General features: G+C 35.7%; 1 long non-coding RNA gene across 1 annotated transcript in view; it reads left to right on the top strand.

Moving 5' to 3' along the window:
* The window catches only part of LOC135204279 (uncharacterized), a 12,484-nt gene extending 5,745 nt beyond the window's left edge, over positions 1–6,739 (top strand). Inside the window, exons 2-3 of the long non-coding RNA XR_010312159.1 lie at positions 1,661–1,787; positions 6,486–6,739. This is a non-coding gene — a long non-coding RNA (uncharacterized LOC135204279). The remainder of the gene's footprint in view (positions 1–1,660; positions 1,788–6,485) is intronic.
* Positions 6,740–9,881: the final 3,142 nt, after the last annotated feature.

Below are 9,881 nucleotides of genomic sequence, written 5' to 3'. Positions count from 1 at the left end.
CCTTCTTATTTCTATTTTCAGATCTTGATACTTATCCCTTTTTTCCCTCTCCTTCTCTTCGACTCTGGTGTCCCATGGTATTGCGACATCAATGAGTGATACTTTCTTCTTGACTTTGTCAATCAACGTCACGTCTGGTCTATTTGCACGTATCACCCTATCCGTTCTGATACCATAGTCCCAGAGGATCTTTGCCTGATCGTTTTCTATCAGTCCCTCTGGTTGGTGCTCGTACCACTTATTACTGCAAGGTAGCTGATGTTTCTTGCACAGGCTCCAGTGGAGGGCTTTTGCCACTGAATCATGCCTCTTTTTGTACTGGTTCTGTGCAAGTGCCGGGCATTCACTTGCTATGTGGTTTATGTTTCATTTTTCGTATTGCACCTCCTACATATGGGAGAGATGTTATTTCCGTCTATCGTTCTTTGAATATATCTGGTTCATTATTATTATTATTATTATTATTATTATTATTATTATTATTATTATTATTATTTTGGTAGAAGACCCTCTTTTAGGCAAATGTTGTTAAAAAGGATGGCAGAATTAAGCGAGTTGATTTTATATATTTTTTTTTTCTATTTTCCTTACAATTCGCTTCTCAGGCTCAGCGATGTTTCTGAGTAAACTGGCCAATATTCATATTGGGAATCTAAAAAAATTGTAAATGCTGAAGGAATCTTTTATTTAAAACAGGATATCAGGTCCAAGTCAAGCAGGGGTCGTCGTCAGTGGCGGTATTATTCCGTAGACGTAGTTCAGTTTGGTCCGGGGTCGTCTTTGGTTTAAGGGCTGGTATTGGTGCTGGTATAGCTGATACTAATACCAGCCCTTAAACCAAAGACGACCCCGGCCCGAACTGAACTACGTCTACGGAATAATACCGCCACTGACGACGACCCCTGCTTGACCTGGACCTGATATCCTAATAAAAGATTCCTTCAGCATTTACAATTTTTTAAAATTCCCAATATGAATATTGGCCAGTTACTCAGAAACATCGCTGAGCCTGAGAAGCGAATTGTAAGGAAAATAGAAAAAACAATATATAAAATCAACTCGCTAATTCTCCCATCCTTTTTAACAACAACAACATATTATTATATTATTATTATCATTATTACTCTTATTATTATTATTATTATTATTATTATTAATTATTATTATTGAATTATTATTATTATTATTATTATTGTTATTATTATTATTATTAGTTATTATATTATTATTATTATTATTATTATTATTATTATTATTATTATTATTATTATTATGCCCCTACTTTGTTTTGAAGGAAACCTAAACACCCACGAACTTTCCACAGAACAAACAAACCATACTTACAATCAAGGAAAAAAGAAGCATATGTAAGCATGTATACACACACACACACACACACACACACACAACACACACACACACATATATATATATATATATATATATATATATATATATATATATATATATATATATCTGTGTGTGTGTGTGTGTATGTGCGTGTACAACCAAAAGTAGTAGAAAAAAAAACCCCAGAAGACTGAGAAAGGGTAAGAAACCAGGAACTAACCTCTAAGAAAGGAATACACATATTACTCGAAATAAGGCAGAGCATTGGAACGAAATAACCATTACTTCACTAATACTGGTTTCTTTCCAGAAGCTCCCAATGTCCACAGGGTTACTGGTAGTCACAGTATTCCTCTTCTTAATCTTAGGAACTGAGGCCGGCAGCCTCAAGAAATCTGAGCATGGCACATCAAGAGAGAAGAAGGAAAAGGCAACAGGTGAGTCTCATTTTTTACTTACTCTACATCGGGTTTTAGCAGTTTAAGATGACCCCGAGAGGATTTAGAGAATTAGAAGGGCAAATATATACACCTAACAGGGATGACTTGAGAAATCAAGGCACAATGGAAGTAAACTTTCATAAAATTATCCAGTTCATGGGCCACAGTGATGGCTCATCTGCAGTACGTCGAGACGATAAACACAAATTGTTAACTTTCCCGTCTATCTTGCACATAAATCTCCTTCCAAGAAATTAAACCTTTACTTCCTCCCACAACTCTTTCCCAGTTTATGTCCAACAATGTCTAGGCCTTCCTCTCCTCCTTCTTCATCATGTCACTTCTGGATTATATGTACATTTCACCAATTATCATGGTTCATTATTTCCACATGTCTAAACCTTCCCAAAATTCTCTCATCGAAAATCTATCATATATTTAACATTATATATATCTTATATATATATATATATATATAGATATATATATATATATATATATATATATAGTATATATACATACACACACATACAATCATATATACTATATACATACACATATAGTTTTGTCAGCCTCCATTCAACATCAAGGCAGGAGCGTCGTAACGAACAAGCTTAGGAATCCGCAACTCTTGGGCTCTACTAGATTTAATGAATGCTCTATAGCATTTGTACTGTTATAAGGTCGAGCTATAACAATAAAACACTAATAAGCTTGAGGAAGAGAAGCTGTATCAAATTCGTATAATCAGTGAACGAGGCTGAATGACGCAGAGTTTGAGAAAATGAATCAGTCAGTCATTAAGTAATTTACGCTTTCTATAAAAACTAATAAACAGAAAACGTGAATTTAATGGCAGACACAATTTAAAACTGGCAGTCTCTCTATGCGCGTAACTGCTTAATAATATGAACAGAAACTGGAATATATACATGGTTTTCACCTCTTTCTTAGGCTCTCTTATGCAAAATATTTTAAGAAATAACAAATATATCGATCTTTTGTTCTTTTAAATCGATTCTTACTGTTTATAGTAGCAGGTTATCAATTACAGTTTTCTTACCCCTTGTGAGGACCTGAGAGTAAGACAGGTAACTGGGTACGGATAACTTATTGTTGTTGTTGTTTGAGATTAAGCTGGCCTTATACCAGCACGGGATCTTGCTCATAGAATAGCCCGTAGTAATTTATTACAGGTAAACACAGGCTATAAAGGAGGCTGCGGATGGATATGTAGTATCCTACCTGAAGAGAGAGAATCTGGGTCTGGGCCAGAAGGATTTGTGTTTTCTTGCAGACATATATACGTGGATATCTATGGGTACGATTGTTGTTCATAAATGAATTATATATCGCCGGAAATGCCAGAGAGTTCTACACACGATGAGGTACAATAGAATTTAGCAAGGTGTTACAGTGGAACGAAAATAGCGGAAGGACGTTGTCCTTACACCCCGATTGGCGTGACTTATGACATAAATTATTGGGATGGGACTGCTGGCCTCATGTCTCTATCCATATCTATTGCCACCAGCCACATCTAACAAACTATAGACTTATAATAAGTCTAGAATCTCCTGACATATTATTATGAGGCTAAAATACTCTCCCTCTCTCTCCAACAATCGCCTAATAAGACGACGCAGTTTTTTGAAACAATGATTTCGCTTTTAACAAATTTGCTTTCTGTATACGTACCATTGTACATCATTGCACATTGTGAGACATTACAATGGAAATTTCTAACAGTTTTACGCAACATTTTACAGAAAACAAGTTTCTAAAGTTCCTGCAAAGGTGACGTAAAAAAATTGGCGTGTTGTATTCGCAAACTAGGTCAGTGTCCACGGGCAAATATTTGAGTCTTTCTCAAAAAACGTCCTCCGTTAAGCTTCAGTGGATCGAGTATCAGAACCTGTAATAGGAAAAATATACATTGTTCTGCGTTATAAGAACCTTTTCTCGAAATACTGCTGGGAGGACACATATCTTACAAAATCTTGGAGTGAAATCCTTCCATCAGATGCAAGAAATTATTTGAAACTGGGAACCAATTGAGTTAATCAACACCGGTTCTCCCGTAGTACCATATTCTTACGTACACACACATACATATATACACACGTAGGCATACACAAACAAAGTGAGCAAGTGCAGGTACGAAGACACAAAAGAGTAATGAGCGCGCAAAGAATGTGCTCACACACACACAATTATAAAGACACGCATAAATGTGATAAAAACAGACCACGTAGACTAAGTTTCGGTCCCATGTCCTTTTAAGGTCTTGGGTTTCAGTACACTTGTTTTGAGGATTTCATTCAAAGCACACTCTCCTTTGTGATATATATATATATATAATAATTATATAATAATCACATATATATATATAATATAATATAATATATATAAACAAAACAAACTAACAAAAGATGCGCAATTCTGTCAAAACAAAGAAAAGGCAGAGTCTTACTACTACCAGTTAAAATGACGTGTGAATGGAAAATAGGGCAAGATTAAAAAAAAAAAAAAATACTTTTAGAACCCTGGCATGTTTTAAAATTCAGGCTATGAAATTAGCCACTAGCCTTCAGGAAACAACAGACCTGGTCGAATTTGAACTGTAAGGCCCTACTACCTTTGTAATACCCAAAGATAACCTTGGCATAGTATTGACTTGTTCTTGTCACTTTCGACCCGAATGTTCTTTCTTCAATGATGTAATTCTGTATTGGCTTGCTACACCTACACGCCGGGTTACCGAAACTCTTCTCATGAAGGCCTGGTGGCATCCCTCTAACGAACTGTTTGTAATATCTTATTTGGATTACCGGGCTGTTAATCAGAACAGGCATATTTTACGCCCAAAACACATGGTAAATTAAAAATAGCGTCCAAATATAACTATGTTGGAAAGAAAATGCTCACTTTACAAATTTCAATAATTTGCCAGCCCCACGACGAAATTCTAGGCAATATTCATCTCTATTAGGATTGCCAAAAATATTGTCCAGGGAGTTTTCGTCTTCATTCTTCCCCACTGAAATGAAAAAGTCTCACTTTTTGACGTCAATGCTCATTCTTATTCGTCTTGCACTGCTCAATAAAGTCCTGATTTGGCACTTATGTACATTTAAAGGTACATAGGTCACTCCTTTGTTTATAGTCGTTTTCATCTTGACGACGTGAAAGATAATCATGTTAGAGTAGCCAAATGCTAATCAAGCCAAATAATAATAAGCAGAAGTTACCAAATAGTTGTCACCTGTGAAAAGTGAATTATTATTATTATTATTATTATTATTATTATTATTATTATTATTATTATTATTACTAATATTATAATAATAATAATAATAATAATAATAATAATAATAATAATAATAATAATAATAATAATAATAATAATAATAATAATAATAATAATAATAATAATAATAATAATAATAATAATAATAATAATATTATTATTATTATTATTATTATTATTATTATCATTATCATTATTATTATTATTATTATTATTATTCTGGCACTGACGATGACCCCTGCTTGACCTGGACCGGGGATCCTGTTTTAATAGAATAAAAGATCACCCTCAGCATTTTTTTTAATTTTTAGAAATTCTCAATGTGAATATTGGCTAGTTACTCAGAAACATCGCTGAGCCTGAGAAGCGAATTGTAAGAAAAACAGAAAAACAATATATAAAATCAACTCGCTTAATTCTGCCATTCTTTTTTAACAGCATTTGCCTGAAAGAGGATCTTCTACCAAAAACATTATTATTATTATTATTATTATTATTATTATTATTATTATTATTATATTATTATTATTATTATTATTATTATTATTATTGATTATTTTTTTTTTTTTTTTTTGCTCTATCACAGTCCTCCAATTCGACTGGGTGGTATTTATAGTGTGGGGTTCCGGGTTGCATCCTGCCTCCTTAGGAGTCCATCACTTTTCTTACTATGTGTGCCGTTTCTAGGATCACCACTCTCTGCATGAGTCCTGGAGCTACTTCGCCTCTAGTTTTTCTAGATTCCTTTTCAGGGATCTTGGGATCGTGGCCTAGTGCTCCTATGATTATGGGTACGATTTCCACTGGCATATCCCATATCCTTCTTATTTTATTATTTATTTTCAGATCTTGATATTATCCATTTTTTCCCTATTTTTTCCCTTTCTCTTTTTTCAACTCTGGTGTCCCATGGTATTGCGACATCAATGAGTGATACTTTCTTCTTGACTTTGTCAATCAACGTCACGTCTGGTTGTTTGCAGCCGTATCACCCTATCCGTGATGAAGAACCATAGTCCCAGAGGATCTTTTGCCTATGATCGTTTTTCTAGCCATCATTTCCGTTGTTCAGGTTGGTGCTCGTAACCCACATTATTACTGCCAAGGTAGCTGATGTTTCTTGCACAGGCCCAGTCCAGGGAGGGCTTTTGCCACTGAATCATGCCTCTTTTTGTACTGGTTCTGTGCAAGTGCCGGGCATTCACTTGCTATGAGGTTTATGGTTTCATTTTTCGTATTGCACTTCCTACATATGGGAGAGATGTTATTTCCGTCTATCGTTCTTTGAACATATCTGGTTCTTAGGGCCTGATCTTGTGATTATTATATATTATTATTATTTATTATTATTATTATTATTATTATTATTATTATTATTATCCCAGATTACGCCAACGACTCCGACGTTAGGTTTGAACCAAGATCAGTCGCCGACGGACGTCATCCTTCCAGTAAATTCCCGGATTCGCTCCTGCCGTCCTTAATTTACAAGTCGTTCTTGGAAAATCCTTCCAGGAACAAAGGATACTTCGTCTTCCTTCCGCCTGATGAGGGTCCCCCACAACACGGACATTTAGCAAACCAGATTCTTTCCCATCCTCCTCCTCTTCTTCCTCCTACTCCTCCCCCTACTTCCCATAAAACAATTCCCATCCCCTCCCCTCCCCTCCTGCCCCTAATTCCCATCAACCACCCCCTTCCCCTCCTTCTCCTAGCCCCTCCTTCCCATCAACCAACCCCTTCCCCTTCTCCTCAACCCCCTACTTCCCATCCTCCTCCTCCCCTTTCTTCCTATCCTACTCCTCCTCCTCCCTCCCATTCTCCTCCCTCTCATCCTCCCCCTCCCCCGCCACCATTTCCAGAAACCCCTCCAGCCATTCCTACTTCATGTCCTTCCGAAGACCATCCTACATGCTCCGAGTCCTTCCCTCTATCATCTGAAGGATGTCAGGGGTCCTCCAGGTTCCTCAGGCGAGGGGAATCGGAGCCTGCGGGAGAGGAGGTGTGTGGAGTTCGGACCTGCAGGAAGTTCGGGCGAAGATACCACCTTGAGGAACAGAAGTGAGTATCACTCGTTTGTTGACTCTGTTGTTTTTTTATTTGTCTCGGAATATTCTTATTTGTTTTTAATTAGGAATCATTACTTGTCTGCAATGAATTTGTGTGAGGAATTCCATATGTAACTCATAGTTCTTAGTTTGTAAAGAGATTCCTTACACAACAATTGTGTGTGTTCGATGTGTTATCCTTATCACTAAAGGTTGGGGATGAAGGAAACACCGAAATACTAAAAGTATGTTCTTAATGTCTAATGAAGTACACAAAATCACAGAGGTGCGAAATAATGTGCAAGCAAGGAAACAGAGCGGTGCCGCACTGGCGAAACATGACTGCCAGACGGGCGAGATTCAGTCATTACATATCGTACATGACATATGAGAATAGATACATCAAATACATTGGGAGGTATATAAATGAACACGAAATATAAAGAATACATTACATTTGCATAAAGGTTCATATATTGTAGTGAATGTTTCTTTCATTTACCTACGGCAATGAACATTTTTGTTCGTCGCTAATAAGAACTGGAATTGTAGCATAAGATTTAGGGCCTAAATCTTATATTTCTAAATTTTAGGCCAAAGACCAAGTACTGGGACCTATGAGGTCACTCAGCGGTGAAAGGAAAGAAAGGAAAATTGAGAGTAAAGGTCTGAAAGGTGTCAAGGGAGGAAAACTTCGTAGTTGCACTATGGAACAACTGTTAGAAGAGGGTGGAAAGTAAGAAAGATGGAAGAGAATATGAACGGAAGAGCAGTAAAAGGAATGAAAGATGTTGCAGTAGCCCATGAATCACTTGGTTTTGGGGGCATTTTTGTAAATTTCTCTCTCTCTCTCTCTCTCTCTCTCTCTCTCTCTCTCTCTCTCTCTCTCTCTCTCTCTCTGTTGTTAGGAGAATATTCTAGTGTAGACTATATTCATAAAAGTCACGATTACTTTTAATTAAAACAAATTACTAAATTTCAGTCAACAAAAGTAGGCAGATAATTCTTTACATCAGTATTTCATGAATAAGTCTATATTTATTCTGCAATGTTAGGATATCGTATGAAAAATTTTCGAGGACACTACAAGCACCATAACAGCAGCAGCAAAACCTAGAATAACTACAACAAAAACCACAACAAAACGGCTGAATATAAGATAGGCCCATAATCCAAACGTCATAAGCTGCGTAAACCGACAAAAAGACAGGACATTATAGGCCTACGTCATTTTTTATGATCCTGTTCTATCGAAAGGAGATAATATCCTTAAGTAAATTCTCAGTAATTTATATCCAATATGACTTGTATAGCCCATCATACAGTAACCTTTTGTTAAACAAAGGTATATTCTGGTGTTGTAGAGTGCAGTCACTGCATGTCATACCCTCCCAATGTGCAAACGATTCCAATGAAATCGATTTTAAGACGATTCAAATGTATTAAAGTTTCCTGAAAACAACATGAAATACCAGTCTGCATGGCTCTGAGAAAATCTTTATATATAAATTTAGAATGGCGAACACGCTTGTCAATATCAGACGGTAATTACCAGGAAATGTGTATTATGATTTTACTTCAGGGGATAATATAACGTTTCCTTTTGATAATAAACACAACGTATTTTAGTTTGATAAAACAACCACTGCAAAATAAAATGAAGATAAAAGAGAACCAAATATTAACCAACTTTTCGAAACTATTTCCCACTAATCAGCTTCAAAGAATGGTCGTGACGTAATCAGTGGGGTGTGGGGGGGGGGGTCTTAGCTGGAAAGCCAGGTGGATTTTGCTATAGCATAATAAATATAGATATAGAGCATTTTATGGTTAATTTTAATATCTTTAGTTAAAGATATCAATTCTGCTCTATAATGACGTTATTATTAATCTGCTGTTATTCTATTCTATCATTACCTTGACGTGAGTTCAAGAAGGATTTGTTCCTATTTCAAAATAGCAAATTAGAGCTAAACAGTGTTAAAGAAGTTGGACAGTTAGGCGGAAAGAGGACCTTACAGTCAACAGACGAAACGTAAAAGGCAGAAAGCAACGCAGCTGGGGGCAATGGAAAGCCTCAAATAACCTAAATTTAGAACCTCCATAGTTTTTAAAAATGAATTTGATAAATATTATAGTTATTCATTTGAGTGGAGTGTATACGTATAAGAGAGAGAGAGAGAGAGAGAGAGACGCAGAGAGAGAAGACGAGAGAGAGAAGAGGAAGAGATTTAGAGAGAGAGAGAGAGAGCACTTTGCTTTCATTCATATTTTCTTAATCGCTGATAAATTTTTATTTTATTTGACAGGTGCAACGTGATTGTGTACAACCCGAATTACACCTGCATAGTCCTTGCCGATATGACGAAACCTTATCCACAGTGCTGTCCTCAGTTTAGGTGCGACGACTAAAAAGTATATATATATATATATTATTTCTGTTTTGTCAGAAATATTTTTACCAATCATATATACACTACATCTATATATTATTATATATATATATATATATATGATATATAATTAATATATATATATATACATATATATATATATATATATATATATATATATATATATAATGATTGGGAAAAATGTACTGTTACAAAAGAATTCCCTCTAATAAAAGGAGCCCATAAAAACGCCAAAAATATAGAAAGAAAGTACTATATTTCAGAGATTGCTGTCTCTCTCTTCAGGTAAATAAGTAAGGAATGAGAAAAGTTACAGAAA

Source organism: Macrobrachium nipponense, chromosome 24 (genome assembly GCF_015104395.2).
Source record: "Macrobrachium nipponense isolate FS-2020 chromosome 24, ASM1510439v2, whole genome shotgun sequence".
In the NCBI taxonomy this organism is placed as follows: Eukaryota; Metazoa; Arthropoda; class Malacostraca; order Decapoda; family Palaemonidae; genus Macrobrachium; species Macrobrachium nipponense.
Note: the sequence above shows the minus strand (reverse complement) of the source record. Positions and strands in the feature narration are given on the sequence as shown.